At 44.2% G+C, this 18,743-nt stretch overlaps 1 protein-coding gene across 2 annotated transcripts in view; it reads left to right on the forward strand.

The window, feature by feature from the left end:
• The window catches only part of MOGAT2 (monoacylglycerol O-acyltransferase 2), a 477,687-nt gene that overhangs the window by 273,739 nt on the left and 185,205 nt on the right, over nt 1-18,743 (forward strand). The gene's annotated exons all lie outside the window — the stretch shown is intronic.

Raw genomic sequence — 18,743 nt, forward strand, 5'->3', positions numbered from 1 at the left:
TGAATTCTCCCATTTTAGTGATGAGTTTAAGGTGTAGTGGTTCTTACATTTTGCAAAGGGGAGCTGCCTCTGCTATGAAGATTCCATGGAGTACTGCCTTTAATGCGCTGCAGAGTGTGAGGACACACTCACTTCCCATTATGGCACATGTAAACTTCTATGCCATTTTTTACATTTTTACCCATCACCAAGTTTTGTAAAGAAGTGTACCCATAAAGCTTTCGGTGGGAGCTTCCATATCATCTGCAAGTGTCTCAAGTTCTCATCCTGGAACTCTGCCAGTCTGTGTGGGTAACTATATTCCTAGCTATCCTTTCTTTATCGGTGGTGCCAGAAAGAGATCCTTGATGTTCGACTTTTGATTGGGCCTCGCATTTGCCATGTCTTTGTATCATCCGCCGTGGTGGGCTGCTCTCCTGTGCGAGTATATACCACCTGGGTCTGGTAGGTGAGTGTCTGGTGAACTTCATTTCTCCATGTGTGAGTTTTGTGTACCCCGATCTGGGTGTGGCCAGGTCCGGCCCATATGATGTCCTCCAGAGGGAAACAACCCATTGGTACCAGGGGCCTGCCCCCCACAGGGGGATGGTTAGTCTCGGCCACTGAGGGTCCAGAAATGTTAGTTGCTGGTGGCAACTCAAGTCTAATGCAGTTCACAATCCGACAGATCAAGGAGTAGTATGTTTCTGAAGGGATCAACAGAAGCCACTCCCACAATCATGGTGCACATCCTCAGCAGTAATATGCCCTGCAAGATCCAAGAGCTGCGTGAGACATCCTGATGGTAAGTCCCTGAGGGTGCAGGCTCATGTCAAGTGCACCCCTTTAAGTCCTCCTCGCAGGGTAACCACTTCAGTTAAGGCCCACTGCAGGCTCTCCTATCCGAGGCAGGGGGCAAGAGTCCGTGATGAGGGTCCACTGACTGCCAACTTCGTCGGGCGGGCCAGGCTTGCCAGATTGAAAAGTCAGGAAAAGGGCAGGGCAGGCATGTTCCTGGCCCCTGTATTGATGAGTTCTGTCACTGTGCGGGTCCCACTGCCAGAAGTTCATTAGGGGAGTCTCTCCTCTTTCAAGGCTCCCCAGGTCTGTTGAAGGTTCTGTGGGGTGGTCTCATGGAGCAGGCGTCCCTGCGGCCCAGGTCAGCGCCTTCACTTGTTTCCACTGGGCTCCCCTCATCTGGTCTGAGATGGTCAGGATTCACCAGGGAGGAGGAGGGCCACCAACTGGGTCCCTGCAGCGGGGAGGTGCGCACAGCTGCTGGCCACATCGCCAAATTGGTGGGGACATGACCTGGTTACCACGCGGCCTGCTTGCTGTCACAACCCTTTCACACAGAGCTCCACTGTCAGCACCTCTTGCGGGGGGTCCTCTGCATTTAGTTCTCAAATTGATGCACTATTGAAGCCTCAGGGGAGCCCGCCAGGTGCTGGGACAATCTTGGTCTGGGCGAACACTCTAGGCTCATACATCCGTTGCCATCTTCAGCTTCACCCTCTGTTTTATAACACCGCTGCTCCTGGCACATATATTCCAATCCCAGTGTGGCACATACATCCCAGATCCAGTGCATGAAACCTTTTTTTTTTACTTACTTTCAGACTTTTTGATATGCGCTGCTAGGCCACAGAGTGTGACAGACAGTGGCTTAACTTTAGCCCCTGCAGCCGCGTGGTGCGGGAAGGGGGCCCGAGCTCCACAGGGCCCCCTCACCAGCAGGCAGTCACGGAAGGTGCACTTGCCGGCACTGCGCATGGGCGGGGAGGGCCTGACGTGAGAGCTCCTGGCTGGGTCGGGAGGCTGTCGGGCCCATTCCATGTACTTTGCAGGAGGGCCCCTCAACTTTTGTTACGCCACTGGTGACAGGGTGCTTTTATAATAAAGGTTTCTGGGGTAGAGCAATATAGCCAAGTTTTTATTCTATTTCTTTAGTTTGAGCATTGCCAAGATGCTGCGTCTTTTACGTGCTTTACCACTGGTCTATGTTAGACAAATAGGGCCTTTGATCGCCGTGTTCCTAAGGCACGGAAGATGGCACTGCAACCAAGGTGCTTCTGAGCACTTAGAAAAAGACTAATAGCAAACATATGCTCTTAGAAAGTGTTTAATGCCACTGTATTAAACATGCGAAACACAGGTGTTAACATTAGCTTTTACCTTGATTAAAGCTAATAACATGTAGATCATAACAGATAGTAGAGGCAGGCTCTCAAGCAACTGACCAATCCCGAATACTCAGACTTTGCGGGTTTTCGCAAATTTATAAGACGAAAATCGCCTGTACCCACCCTCTGCTATCTCCTCCCCTTACTTGCAATTTACTCATGCGTATTTTTACAAGAAGATGGGGTAATGCTACACAGGAGTAAACACATCTACCCATGAAAATGTTACCTTTTGTTAATTCATTGCAGGAGTAGTTCCAGTCATTTTTTAATCCTAAAATTAATTTACTATTGAAAATGGTTTTCTAAGTCAGGCCGATGTAGCGCAAAAGCATCTTTTGCGAAAACACGAGGATTAAGTATGTTCGGAGATTTACTCCTGTACTTGAATGTACTTTTACCAGTTTCACAAAACCTTCTAAAGGTCTGCCTACAACGCTGTCCAAATCACTGATTATCAGATGTACTCCTATATAAATCATGTGATTTTTGTTTGTTTTTATGTTTGCTCTGGTATTTCCACATTGTGTATGCTCAGTACAGTTCTTCTGTAAGAAGCCCCTCTTCCACAAATCCTGGGGGTGTTCTCTTTCCGTTTCCACCCTGTACAGTTATTTAGTCCAGCCTCAGAATGGTAAACTTCTGAAACTATTTCCAGGGTGCGAAGGAGATGGGGAAGTGTTTTGAACAGACTTACAGAGCAAATCATGTCTTGATAAGTCAACGATCCAATACTTGGGTGGGACTTATTCCAGCATAATACTACACAGATGAGGGGGTGATATTAAATCGGTGGAAATGAGACTATGCATGCAAAGTCCCCTTTTGTTCCTGCATTGCAGGGGTAATTTAAGCCACTTTCAAGCATAAAAGTATTTTTAAAACTGAAAAATTCTCCCTACAAAAATGTTCATTTGTATTTAATTACTAAATCAGGTTAAACTCGCCTGCGTATTGTAAAACTGTATTAACCTATTGTTGTTATTTCTGTCCTAGCATGTGTGCAAGCAAGTGATTAATAGTGATTGTAGGTTCCAGCTGAATTTTTTTATGGTGATATTCATGTCAGCTCAAGATTTTGGTAGTCTGTTTTTTTAAGCCTACAGCACAAAATAGATGTTTTTGTTGGTTACAGAGGTGGCCACCATAAATCTCAAGGGGGGAGAGGTAGGGGACGGAGAGGAGAAAACAGATAAAAAAATAAAAATAAAAAATACCTGGCCTAACGTTGCCGGCCACCTCACGCTCCCCTTCTGATGGTGTCCCAGTAGTCCCTGGGACACCAGCACAGGCTTCCGCGCACATCCTTGTGCTGCTCTCATGCTAAATCTAGCATGAGAGCAGTGCCAGAATTGGTCTGAGCGGCATGGTCTGCCACTCAGACACTGCATGGGAGTTTGTGTAGTTTCTCCAACCCGGCTGTGCAACACAGCCAGATTGGAGAAACCTAAGTGTGCATGTCAGTTTGACCGGACTAAGACGGCCAGCCAAACTGATATGCGCACTTCAGTGCACTCAGTGGCTCCACTCTTACTCCCATCTCCCATGGCCCAGCTCCAGCCCTCCCTGAACATGCATGATAGTAAACTATTGTTTTATTTTTCAGCTGCTGGCTCTTAGCCAGGGGGGCAACGCTCCTTCGCCATTGCGGAGGAGCTTCCCCTCATGGGTTATGTCTTCACTGCCTCTGACTTTGGCCTTGAGCCACCTTTAATCACTTTGTTCACATTGAAACAGTGGCAAGGACGATGGTGGGTGCCTTCGGCAAGATGTCACTCATGAAGCATATGATGCACATAAAGATAATATTTTATATGAAATGTTTTTGTATTCATTTGACATCAATATGTAAACACACAAATGTATTACCGTTGTGTTAATATTTATGTTTAGATTTCCCCTATCTAATGTAGGCCTGCATTAAAAATGGCTAACATTAGTTGCCACCCTGCTTCATGATGCGTGTGCATTTTATTTCTAGGAAGCTGAATTGCAATACTGTTGAACACGGTGTCCTGTTTCTTATTTTATCCGGAGAAGAAATGTTATTTTTTTGTTATAATCATTGGGGATTAATCTGTTATCGAATCCATGGAAACCTGCAAGGTACAGGCAGGTCCTATGTATTTCGTTTCTTGCAGATAAATGTACGTTTGAAGGGCGTTTACCGAAGCTGTATTGTAGAGGATCCTGAGAAACTAATGAGCTTACCTTTGTATCTTTTTACTCTATCCTAATTGGATCTTTTTATAGGAACTATATGTAGGTGTAGCAAATGTTAGAATTGTGTGATTGAAGCTACTGCAGTGTAGAGTTCAGAACCTTTCCCAGACTGAATAGAGCAGAGGAAGAGGGTACTGTCTTTATGGGAGAATTGATTTTACTTAACTTTTACTTTGAGGCAACTTTATGATAGTTCATCCTCTAATATGACTTTGATTGATTTAAACTTCATATTAACTGAGGCATTCATATATTGATTGGAACTAACATGGTGATTTTTCTTCTGTAACCTTTTAACTTCTAACAAACCTTTATGGTTTGAAAACCTAACCATTCTCTGTCTTCTTTGTGGAGTCTATTGTTCTTCACGTTTTTTAAATGTACTGATTTGTTGACCAGCCTCAGTTGGGAATTTTGATTCATGAAACATCACTTTATGGGCCGCAGGTTTGCACTATCAGAAGCACTAACACAGACTAACACAGTCTGACATAGACTACAGAAAGCATTGGTATAGCCACTCATGAAGAAGCAGAGATAGGATGTCGATGGATGGCTGAATGCCTTTGAATTTCCAGTGTCCATTTGTAGCAAATTATCTTGGGGAATGCTGTCACACCCCAACTGGAGATTCATTTCAGGAAGTGCATGTCTTTAATATCACCCAGAATAGCTGTAAAGCATGTTATATAGTTGAGTTCACCCCAATCTGGAAGGTGGATTGTCTTCTCAGAGCCACTGACAAAGGCTGGATGTATTTCAGTTGTTCTTATGATGGATCTGATGCAGACTATGGCTATCTTGTTTTTAGCTTTCAGAGAATTGGAAGACCTTAAAGTATTTGGTGACACACTTTAATGTAACAATTGTCCATTCTCTACAGGTCATAGTGCATTGCCTTAGGTTTCTGTTACTCACCACTTGCCGCCAGAAATTGGAGATTCACAAAGGACCAGCGGCAACAACTCTGCTACGCAATACGAGCCCACTGGCAGATGTTACCCAGAGCTGCAGTTTGTGGTGCCGTCGGCATGCTAATGGTAGCCAGTTGTATGCATTTTGTAAACTGTATTATTAATTAAGGTGGGGGACTATTCACCTCAAGGAATATTCAGAAACCTTGTCAGGGTGAACCCTTAAAGTCATTGAATTAACTTGAGCTTACCTCCCTGGTAGCTATGGCATAGAGCAGACAGGCTTAACCTAGGGTGATGTGTAAAGTATTTATGCAGTACCTTGTTAAAAAGGGAAGCACAAGCAGTTTGCCACTGGTTAGCAGGGTTAAAGCGCACAGAGTTCTAAAGCCAGACAAATGTTGCTTTCAGACAAAGGTGAAGAATCCTGGATGACCACACAGAAAAGGCAGATTTTCTACATATTCCATCAGACATATTGTGACATCCTTGATAGAATATAAATGTAATTTGTTGGCTGCCGAGTACAATTTTACAAAATTATAATTTCACCACCAAACCTTTGTGAAGAAGGAAAAACTTCACACTGTATCAAATTTAAGCACCATCACAACACCATGGAGAAAAATTGCCACACAAAAGAGCCTTCTGCAAGAAGTTTTAGACAAACACTTGTTTGCAGGCAAAGTCTCATGTTACCAATCACTTTTGTAGGAGTTATTTTTTATTGAAAGAGTACTTTCACAGAATCACTTCAAAAATCTTACACATTTTGGGAACTATAACCTTTGCAAAATTGCACACCCCTCTTACAGAGTGCAGGAATTTTGCTGATCCATGTCATGCTCAAATTCGGTGACTCAAATAAAATGATTCTTGGGTAGATAGCCAATAGCCAGCCAAGCTTACATCAAGAGCTTTGTGAGTTTATTTCTTTTTATTGAAGCCTTCCCCTTCCATTTCCTAGAACCAAAATCAATCCTCTTTGGTTGGAGCATTAAAATGTCATCCAGCATTTTGTCTGACTTTAAATTAGAGTTTTAGGACCTCTTAATTTTCAGCACCTTAGGAAAAATACTTTGCCTTCTGGAATCCTCCCCACAAACTGTTGTTTTCAGCTGTTTTGTTGTAATTTGGAACAACCACCAGATGGTGCCCAAACTCTGCTGCCTTACAGCACTTTACAGACTGGCTTTTCTGTCAGAATAATTCCAGGTTTCATAGTTCTGGCCAAAAGAGGCAGTTAATAGACAACATCTCCAAATGCTTACCATATTGCATTTCCCATATGATACTCTTGTGCATGTGATAAACCATGGCATTGCCTTGACGTCTTTTGTTTGAAACCTGTTGGTCATTGATTGGCGTGACGAAGGGTGATTCTGAACTGTGATACCAATGTATACTGCACAAGAAGCTTGTCTGAAGGGCATATCCTGCCTTTGCTGCTAGGTTGTGATGCTACAGACTGTTTGTTATGTTTTACTGAGTATTCTACTTCCAAATGCACGAGTGTTCCGGGCGAGCCATTCGAGATCCAGTGTTTTGGTTGGACCTGGAGATGCTGGATGGATTTCATGTGCTGTTTGTGTGTTCATGCATAATAACGAATCCACCTTAATTCCTGCTTCGTGTTATTTTTCATAACACTATTATGGTCTGCAGCTGTTAAAAATGTGCATTTGATATTGCTATTAACCTGGCCTCGTAAGATAAATCTGCAAAAAAAATCCCCCCCAAAAACTATAATAAACTATTAAAGTTTGTTGCAGATTTGTCAAGGAGGGAGAAGTTATTGAGGTCCCAAGAGTTGCATTTTCCTCCAGAATGCAGATGGAAAATTATTGTACATTGCCGCTGGCAAAAGGTGTGGTCAAAGGACACAGCCAGTGTCGTCTCTGCAGGACAATACGATATGTTTAATATGTTATTGCTGAAGACCACATCCGGTAACCCAAGCCCTTTAGGGAAAATCCTAATGACTTTTGGGATAAAAGGAGTGGAAGAAGAGCGTGCCTGGTCATGTCCTCCTGTAAGAGCCCACAGCTCACAGCCACCGAGCCCATTAGCCATGGCCTTGTGGTACGAGTCTGTTGCCCAGCAGGTACCCAGGACCGGGGCGGTATGTACAGGTCAAGACCAAAGGTCATGCTCGGAGCACTTTAACCCCTGTGATATGCCCTAGCAGAGCATAACCACAACAGCCATTATACTTTCTGCAGGTAAATCTAAATTTAGACTGTGGTACTGCAGACTTACAACTGCACTGCATGCCTGTGACTGACCATGAATTGCAGCTTCAGCAATTCTCTTTCATCTCTCTGTCAAACGTGTCATCCGTGAGGACTTATCAATGTTAAGTGTAATACTGCAGCCTTACAACTGCACATAATGTGGAAAATAATATATATTGTCAGTACAGGAGAATTTTATGTCCACACATTTAGTGTGAGGACATCTAGTGGTTGACAGTGATACTACAGCTTTACACATTATTACAATGGCCTTCGGGATGTGCATTACTTATATTTAAACTGCAGCAGTCTTGTGATATGATGTAAATTGTGTTTCTACATCTGTGATGTCACTAATGATGCATTGTGTGATGTAATCTTTGATGTTGGGTTAGATCATGGATAGTGGATGCGGCAAAGGTTATGGTCGTGAAGCTCAAAATAACTTCAGGATTTTGCTGGACCTTAGATTTTGGGCAGAAACCATAACTTCCATCTACATCAAGTTGTTTAAGGAAATATTTTGAAATAAAACACAAAGGGTTTGTGAACTCGCTTTCTCTATCACTCAGAACCCTTGCGGGTTATTTATTTCTATAGATTCTTTTCAATGTGAATGTTATATGTATTTTTCTGTTTTTGTTTTTTAAATCTGCTTATGAACATGAATGTGATCTGTGCCCTATTATTGCATGAGCCTTTCCATGCTGCTTAAGGTCAGTGGTGCTGGAACAATTTTCAGATTGGTGGTGCTGCCATCAATGTTAAATCACTGAAGACAAAGGGATTGTGAAAAATCAAAGCATCACATAAAGTGCAAAGTGTAGCTAATCAGCCATGCCCATTCCAGAAAGTGGTAAGGATGTGATATGTAGCCAGTGATGCATTTTGAAGCAGACTGTTGCAAACATATTACTAAAGCATGGCGTGGGAGTGCACTGTCATTTACAGGCATCACTCTTTCCAGTGAAATAGCCAGTGAAATTGAACCACTAAATTTGCACAGACTACAATTTTAATGATAAAACTATGTAGTTCACAAATGATAAGGTGTGGAAATCGAGTTTCAGTGAACATTTATAACTTGCTCGTCACCAAGTAAAGTGTCTTGATTTGCTTTGATCTTATTAAAAACGCTGGCCCTAATTTAAGAAAAATGGCACTGCATCCAATGCAACACCACTTTTCTTGCACCCCTTAGCACCCCCCTACCGCCACCATGTGTGCGCCGTATTGAATATACGGTGCACCATGACGCAGGGTACGGGCAATAGCGTCAAACTTTTTGACGCTATTGATGTACTGTGCAGGATTAGAGCCAGAATTTTGGTGCTAATCCTGCAGAGTACATAAGGGCCTATTGAAAACAATGGTGTGCCTCCTTTTAACGCCTGCTCGGTGCAGGCATTAAAAATAGCCGCTAACAACGGTGCAGTGGAATCTCTATGATTCTACTGCGCCATTTTCCCAGTCCCACTAACTGGGCTACGCCCCGTGCATAAATTATGCCTGGCGCAGGCATAATGTGGCACAAGGGTCTACAAAGTGGCGCAATGCATGCATTGCTCAACTTTGTAAATCTGGCGCTGCGAATTTGGCCACGTTGGGCCACATTAGCGTCATAAAAAATCACGCTAATATGGCACAAGGAGGCGCTAGGCCCTCTTAAATCTGGGCCTTTGTTTCCATCACACTTGAAAATTACAAAAAATGTGCTTCATTTGTGCTTTCCTCAGAACTGTTATATTCTGATATATTGGTACAGCCCCTCCATAGGTATTTAAATGTTTTAGTTGTTATAAAAATTGTTATAAAATGGCATCGCACAGCATTTCCTTTCTCACTTCCTTGGCAAGATAGTCACATATTTCAGTTTACAAAATCCATTAACTCAGTTGTCAGAGAAAGTGAACATTTCCCTCCCACGGGCAGTCAGTTTACATCCAAACATGAGTAGGGTTTCACATTTCAGTGTGGGGGGAAGGGTGGGAAGTTGTCAGCTCAGTTTAATACATTAAATGGATTTATTCATAATCAGTAATCCCGGACAATCTTCTCTTCACTCGACAATTAATCCGCATACTTAAGGCTCAACTCACGTATTTCACGTGGAGTAAAGAGCCGGAGAGAAGCGCCTAGAATTGCTAATGAGGCGCTGTCTGTGAAGCCAGGCGAGGGGTCGAGGAGGCTAATGAAAAGGCCGCAGTGCTGCTGACACCCCGAACTTACTCTCTGCGTCGCGAGGGCTGAATTTAGCCGCCTGATTCTTCACTTCCGGAAAAATCAATACTAGGGAAATGTAACATAAAAACCCATTACTGCTCCAAGCCTTTGTCATTTGTTGAGGTGCCAGGCTCCGGATTCCGGTAGATGCAGCATGTATACTCCCGGAATAATATTTAGCAACAGGAGATGCGGCAGGGAACAGTGCTACTGGTGTATTGCTCGCTGAGTGACGGGTGTAGCGTCAGCCACAGTTATGACTTTGATGTGCCTAGGGGACGCCCTTGTGTGTCTGCTGATGACGAATAGCCTGGGTCACTGGAATTATGCAGCAGAAAAGGGACACATTATGCGGCAGGGTTGAGTAAATTATGCAGTAAGAAAAGGCAAATTATGTGGTAGAATGCGGCACATTTTGTTATAGTATTACTCATTATTTGTCATTAGGTTGTGCACAGCAGCGCGTAAGCACAGCCTTTCTGACGTGTTGGTATCTATGTGGGCTTTTAACCACGCCCACCTCACGCCCATCAGTTTCACTCGTTTGTCGGCTTACCTTTCAAAAATCCTTTGATGACACTGGTAAATGCTTTACCTTTGTGCCGGCTTGGGGCAGTTTGGTCAGCCTTGGACATCGGCCCTGTTACATGGATAATTTTTGCACTTTTGCGATATGTTTGACTGCGCGCGAACCTTTTTTTACTTTTGTGTTTCTCCTTCGCACTCATGCTCCTGGCGGGCGTGGCGCTTTGAATCTGATCGCTTATGTCAATTGTTTTACTTTTCATTTTCAATTAATGTGGCAAGAAAAATCCAGTTAGGAATTTACAGCGCTAACAGCTCTAACTCGAGCAAACTCGAGACCCATTGCATTGCAAATCCTTGTTAAATATGGTAAAACTGCCTGAGCATTGGTTTCACTCATTAGTACGAATTTAACAGCCAAATATATCAATAAGTGACAGAAAAGTGACCAGTCCAGCTTTACAAATGCCTTCCAGCACGCAAAAACACGTCCTGCTGTATTTTTTTGTAACTTTTGAACCGTCTGAGCTAGAAACAACATTTTGTTTATAAAAGTCTGCACATTATGCAGCATATTATGCATTATGTGGCAAATGCAGTAAATCTCTAGCTACGCAAAACTCACTGTTGCCACCCAATTGCATCATTCCAGTGTCTCTGCGAGTACCATTAGATATTTATGTTACAGCTGCCATGCTACCATTGGTGTCTAGGAAGCATCCAAGATTGCGGGCTCTCATTGGCTGGAGTAGGGAAGCAGTGGTACTAGGGCCCTGATGCAAGCAAAGCAGCTCTCTCCTCTGCCCGTCCTTTGGCTGGACAGCAAATGCAGCCATGATTTGGGAGAATTGGGCTGTTAACATCCCTGGGCTGCACTATTGATAGCTACACCCCTGATAGCCTGTAAATGTAACCCAATGTGCAATTACTCATTTATATATGCATGAATATAGAAATGTTTATACTATAGGCAGCTTTTGACTTAAAATAACATCAAAACGCTTGCTAACATAACAGCACATAAATGCATAAACATAAAATACGCGGTCGAGTGTGGTAGTAACAATAGGTTCCTAGGTTATTTCAGAGTAGCTTATTTTCAGTCATTCCTACTTATCTTTTAGAATCTGTCGCTCAGGCCATCATTATCCACTCCTCTTGCCTCTCAGTTTGGTCTCCACTAGATCAGTTGAATGCTGCTACTCGTTACTATGGCAACGTGCACCCCCATGTGGAATACTCATGTAAATTAGTGTGCCAATGGCTAGGACCTCAAATGGTGTAGTCCCAATACGGACTTTGGTGCTCCCTGATTGGACCTGTCTCTATTTTATTTGAAACAAGTTCAACATTTAGGACTGAAATATTCTCGATAACAATGACATACACAAGTTAAAGTTTGTATGTTCATATAAGAAATTAATTGACAAAATACAGGAAATAATCCATCAAAGGGTTTAGTGCCAAAGCAATACAATTCATAAGCACAAAGAAATTAGTAGTTCTACATGAAATCCTTACATAGATCCCCCTTCTAATGGTGGGAAATGTGGAAGGCTCATGTTAATTAGCGCACCAACGGCTAGGACAGGGAATCGTATAGTACCGATATGGACTTTGGAAAGAAATTAGTAAAGGAATGGAATACTTTGCTTACTACATCCTGCTTCCAAACATTCTCCAAGGGCTTGGACTGAGCTTGTCTCCTGTTAAGAAGTCTCAGGGGCAGCAAAGACTTCACCTGCCAGTACCTGGGCTCTTTTGCTGAGAGACCTAACTTGCCAAGTGATGCCAAATCCAGTCCCTGGGCCCTTGGGAGTGAGTTCTGGTGAAACTAAGAAGGAATCAAATACATTGACTTCAGAGCAATTTGGGAACCAGCACCAGTGTCCGACTCTGTGCCGCTGCCTGCAGCGGAGCTGTGGTCCCTGCTGAGTGCAACGACCACGACCAATGCTGTACGCCTGACGCTGCTACAGCACCGACAAAGTCCTGCCTCATGGTGAGTCCTGAGTGCCTTGTCCCCGACATCCGGGACACTTGACTCTGCCTCCACCACAGCATCTGTGGCACTATGGTGTGATCGCAACACCACAAAGTTGAAGCCTCACTTCTTGACCTGCTGGATTTATCGACCACACCGGATCCTAAGAAACCACCACCTCTCCACTGACGCCGCTTCACCTCCCCTGCAACCGTAAGGAACTGACGCATCACGTCCCCTGCTCAGTAGTAAGGAACTGATGCCTCAACTCCCAGTGACAGTAAGGAACCAACGCTGCATCGGCTCCAGCAACGCCTCATCTCCCCAATTCCGTGCAACTTCTTTGTTTCATCATTTTCAAAGGTACTGTATCTGGGATCTGTGCGACTCTGTGACTGGCCTGCACTCCCTCCCGAGTGTCTTCAGACTGTTGGGAATGACTCTATGAAGACGTCAATATAGCCCCAGTGGAGCTATCATGTGTTTAAGCACTATACTGAAGTTTAATCTTTGAAAATTCGTATCTTTGCGTGTTTATGTTGGCTTTTTGTCATGTTGGTCTTCTTTTATTCAGATACATAGTGGCTATATTTCTAAACAGGTGTTGAGTACATTTGTGGTGTTTTTATTGTGTTACAGTGTGTGTGTGTACACATACTTTACACATTGTCTGTGAGATAAGCCTGACTGCTTGTGGCAAGCTAGCAAGGGGGTGAGCAGGGGTTATCCTAGCTGTGTGGCTCCCTTACACTGACTAGATTTAGGGTCCCTACTTGGACAGGCTGCAAACCACTGCCAACTAGAGCCCCCATTTCTAACATTGGTGATCAACGGTGAAGATAGGGCTTGTGTTTGTACTTGACATACAGTGATTGGTGTACGCTACTTCCATATTGCAGACCAATACATGACCACATACTGTTTTTTCTATTTTAGCCTTCATTTCATTTTGCCTTCTTGGAACTTTGCAACTTTTGAGTGATCCACAATCATGTCTGGGGAGCCATCAGCAGTCGTTGCAGATGTGGTGTTTGACCTGGAGAGGTTGGAGACCTATATGGTGCCTCAGCTCAAAAAGGTCTGCAAGGAGTTCAGTCCTTTTAGAGGCCTCACTAGCAAGGAGGAATTGGCAAAGGTGATGAAGGCTTGGTTGGCAGCCAGGAAGGCTGGTAAGCATGCAGAGGTGAACAGTGTGGATCTGGAGGAGCAGAATCTACATGGTGATTTTGTGGCACAACAAAATCTGCTTGGGGGGAATGCACCCTCCAGGGCAGACAGTAGTGTTTCTTCAAAGGGACTTACCCCAGAGGAGCTAGGTGACAGGCGGGAGTCGAGGAAGCACACTTTGGAGCTTGAAAGGCTCCAGTTGGGCATGGAGTCAAAGAAACTGGTCATAGAGGAAAGAAAACTGATCTTGGCTCATGAGCTGAGCTTAAAGGAGCTGGACTTGAAAAGCAAGGCCAGCACTGATGGTGGTAGCAGTTCTACAGTGCAGACTGAGGGTAAAGGGTCCCTGAGAGAGACCTGGGCCGGCCTGTGGAAGTATTTCTCAGTGGAGGGGAGGGGCACCTTGTTAGCCTTAGAAGTAGAGGATCAGATGAGGTAGCCTGCCAAGAAGGGATCCCTAACCAGGAGGTATGGTCTTGATAACGCGTCCCTTTATGATCATTTATTTCACATCAGGACTCGTTTTAAGCCAATGAATCTTTTGACCCATTTGAGAGACACCTTAGGACGAGATAGCTAATCAATATGCCAATCAATACGTCAATAATGTCATCAATATTTATCCTAACAACACATTTCAAAGTCATTAATCAATTCAAAACTCTACCATGACCTTGCAGCCATGAATAACCACACCAGTTTAGTAAAATTTTATAAGTTTTATTCCCTATTGATTACAAATCTAAGAGCAGATGCGTTATTCTCAAAACCAAGAAACATAATAGCATAGTCACAATATGGCAACTTTGGTAAGATTTCATTAAGGCGAGAATCACAAACATCAAAACATAACACGGCGTGAACATAGATCAATTTAGCAGAGTGTCAATAACACGTCAGTTCAACAAAGCATAACTTTGGTCGTTTGTCTATTTGCGTCAGTTTAGTGAACACCTGTCCTAACCACTGATTAGCATTGGCATGTTGGGCTTCATGCAAAGCGATTTAGAACACCAATTTGGAAAACATCTAACTATGGTCTCTTTCAAAAGTAAGCAGTTGGTACCTAGAAACGAAAAGCAAACAGACAAATCACAATTGCATTGTCATAATTACTTTCCAAAGTTTAGGTCAGCGCACATGTTCATTCTTCGTCTTCAGGACATCAGTCAAATCGCCATCAGTCAGGACTCAGCTCCGGGGCAAAAGGGCACTTCCCTCATAAGGAGGTAAAGTGTAAAATGGACAAATCTAAGGGCGAGGATGGTTTTAAGTAAACCAACAATTCACCAAACAGAGTGACAGAGTTTCTGGCTAAAATCAATAGCATTCCCTAACCCACCTAAATGGCTCCCTGTGTCATGGGTTTTTATCCCTTTGTTGTTGAACATTCCCCCAAAATTCTATTGGACATTTGTTATACCCTACTATCTTTAACCTATCAGGAAACACATTATGGGCCAGATGTAGAAAGCCTGTTGCACGTCGCATACTGCGAAAAACGCAGTTTGCGACGTGCAAAAGGCCTAACGCGATGCACAACCTCAAATTGCGAGTCGGTACCGACTCGCAATTTGAGGCTGCGACTCGCAAATAGGAAGGGGTGTTCCCTTCCTATTTGTGACGCATCGCCATGCTGAGTTGCTTTGTGACCGCGAATGCGGTCGCAAACCAACTCGCAGTTACCATCCACTTGAAGTGGGTGGTAACTCATTCACAAAGGGGAAGGGGTCCCCATGGGATCCCTTACCCTTTGTGAATATCGACAAAAATGTTTTTTCAGAGCCACTGCCTACTCTGAAAAAACCGAAACCAAATGGTTTCGGAAGTTTTTCTTTTTGCAGCTCGTTTTCCTTTAAGGAAAATGGGCTGCAAAAAGAAAAAAAAAAAATGCTTTATTTAGAAAGCAGTCACAGACATGGAGGTCTGCTGTCTCCAGCAGGCCACCATCCCTGTGAGTGCATGGACTCGCTATGGGGTCGCAAACTGAGACCCACCTCATTAATATTCATGAGGTGGGTCTTTGCGACCCCATAGCGAGTCGCAGAAGGTGTCTGAGACACCTTTCTGCCTTTGGTTTTGCGAGTTGCAATTTGCGAGTCGCTATGACTCGCAAATTGCATGTTGCAAAATTATACTTACCTACATCTGGCCCTATGTCACCTAACTTTCACCCCATATTATTTTACAAGTCTTTGATTGGTTTCCCTATTCGTTGTCTTCAGAAGTGGCACGTCCGGTATGATTTCATCTTTCTGTAATTCTTTGCACATCTTTTGGTCAGTAGCTTCATTGTCTTCACCGGTTTGAATGGCCTTGTACATTACATTAATCTACACTGTTTCATTTTGTTTTAATATCATCCTACAAGCAATGGAAAAATTCATGGGAACGGATCTGGCATGGTTACATTCGTCTTCTAATTTGAAGAAAAATAAAGGTCATGTCCTTTTGTGAGTCAGCACACTGCAAGATAGGAAAATACATTTAATATGAGAGCGAAGCAGCTAAGCTTCGGCTCATGCTAACTTAAGGCCTATAAGGATTTCAGCACAATTTAAAAATACAATCATTAATAATTAGTATAAACTTATTCGATATAATGGTAGTACATAAACATTTTAGTCATCATTATTAGTCCACGTATACATTGGCGGCCACTCCCCGTGGTCACATTTCAGGTGCACGTTTAAGCAAAATTATTATTGCAGTTTCTATGCGGCATTATCACACATTAACTCATAAGCATTTTATGTTAATATAGATTATATAAGCTACGCTCTCTCAGTCTCACACCAAGTCAAGTTTAGGGAGACTGATAAACTTGGTCACAAACTTGAGTGGAGTATGTGGATTCTTTCTACCGAGCACTGGATGGATGGCTGAAGGGCAGCAAATTAACAGCCTATCAGGGGCTGTACAATTTGATTGCATGGGAGAACTTGTCTAGTCGTTGTTTTCCAGCGCTGCACCAGCAGTTGATTGACAGCAGGCTTATTGACCTCAGGAAGCTTGCGAGACGGCGGACCACTGGCTGAGCTCCAGGGTACAAAAGAAGTTGTATGTGGGAGACCCTGCCAATTGTGAGCAGGGTCCCCAACAGAAGAAGGTGGGGAGATCAAGGGAGACACAGGCAGGCCCCAAGATAAGAGGGAGAAAAAGGGTCCCATGTGCCTTTTGACAGGACGGAGGGAGGCGGCCCCCAGCGCCCCATTTTCAACCCTGTTGCTTTGAGTAATCCCAGCTAGAATACAAGAAAGGGGACTCTGTCTGTCCTAAGAACACCCCACTGGTGGCCCTTCTGCAGGGGTGGCCATTGTGGTCTTGTGGGGAGGTAGTCCCCAGGGGCAGGTCATAGACCATGCTGTGAAATCCCTTAGTTGGGAGGTGGACTCAGAGGGTGAGTTAGTGATCCCTGAGGGTGGGAGTTGTCACTTCCAACAGTAGACAGTGAATGGGGTCCAAGTCACTACTCTGAGGGACAGTGGGGCTAGCTATACCATTGTCTCCCCAGGGCACTACATAGGTGTGCAGGGGGACATTAGCCCATGGGCAAGATTTCTTACACCCTATGGCTCTAGTGCCTCTAGAGTGAGGTGGGGAAGGGACTCAGAGGAGGGTCATAGTTAGTCTCTGAGTTGCCCATAGACTTCCTTCTGGGGAATGAGTTGCCCCAGGTGTCAGGGGAACTGGGAGGGGCGGCCACCACAGGCAGTCTCTCAATTCAGTTTTCTGTGAGCCCCCTGCCAAAGCCGAAGGTACAGGACCGCAGCAAGAGGGACAGGAGGAGAAAGAGCCAACCCCTGTGCCCTGCTCAGCCTGAGGGTACAGGCCCTAAGTTGAGTGACCAATCTCAGGACACCACCCCTGAACTGGTGGGAGGTGAAGTGAAACAAGGGCGCAAAGCACCTGGGGCTATTGCCCCCACTTTTAAAAACCAGAGAGGCTACAGACCCCGGGATGGCCTGGGGCCTGGCTCTTGACACTGACAGCTGTCAGCGACCTCTGTTGGTTGTTGTCGTGGTCAGAGTTTTCCCTGGGTTGGGGACCAAAGTCAGACCCAAGGGGTGGAATGGGTGTATTAATGCATCTGTGGGGCACAAAGCTTATATCTATCACATCAGCAGAGAATATTTAATCCACAGTATGTAGTGATGCTAGTTCTACACCACTTCACTCACAAAGAGTAAGACCTCACTGGTCACCCTCCTAACCCCTTAACGTAAAAGCTCAAGAAACAGGTACTTGGCAATTGAACTCTCAGTAGTACCTGGTTCATGTAGTTTCAGTGATAATGACCATACTTGTCACAAGGACTGTCTAATTTTCCTTGACTTCCATTGGCCCTGAGATCTGGTGCGACAGACTGGCTGTTTAGTGTCTAGTATTCAAAGCAACCATGCATCGTCTGCGTTGGAATCATAAATATTTCAATGAAACTTGCTAGTTCAGTGAGTTTTATTGCCTTTCAATCTACATCCCTCCAGGGTATCTCCAATCATAGAGTCTGATGTTCGTATCAATCAGGACAGGCCTACCTGTATAGTTGGAGTCACACTGTGAGTGGAAAACCTGTACACACCACCTCTTAGTGAGTATGGCACACACTTGAGTATTCAGATGTGTTGACCAGAAGAATATCAAGCTCGTCTTGAGGTCTCCCAGGTAATGATGTATCTCTTGCCCCATGATGGAGAAGTTAACTTCTTGTACTTTACAAGCCAATAATTTGTTTGACTTGTATGTGGTGACTTGTATGTGGTGGCGTGATCTGTTTAGATAAACACAGAAGCTATATTTATGTTGCCCAGATTGTAAATTACAACATGTCATGTTCTGTTGGCTTTATGGTGGGACCATTCTCCCACACCCTTACAGTACAGGTTCTCTCGCTGTTTGCGATCTATTGAGATAGTATTTGTCTCGTCAGAAGAACAAGGAGCACTCAAGTATCTCCTTTGCTTCTTTAGCAAAGGAGCCCCACCACAGTCAACTGGATCCTGGCTACATCTCTGTATTTGTATAAAATGAGGAGGTGCACACTCCTACAAGCCAAGTCATTTCAGGGGCAGCACAGTCTGTCAGCCACCAGGGAACTTCCTCCTGGCTCCATGGACTGAGTAGAATAACCTAGGCATTCAGGCTCCAAACTCCAGAGCCTCTTAGTTGCAATTTTTCTGTCATACTGAAGAGCATCAATTGAGGAGCTCTATATGTCAGCTCTATTTTGACCCAGGTCAGCTGGCCACAAGGCAATTTGAGTGTAGAAGACACCTCAACACAAAAGCAATGTATAGAGTAGCCCTTCATG

Source organism: Pleurodeles waltl, chromosome 8, assembly GCF_031143425.1.
Source record: "Pleurodeles waltl isolate 20211129_DDA chromosome 8, aPleWal1.hap1.20221129, whole genome shotgun sequence".
NCBI lineage: Eukaryota > Metazoa > Chordata > Amphibia > Caudata > Salamandridae > Pleurodeles > Pleurodeles waltl.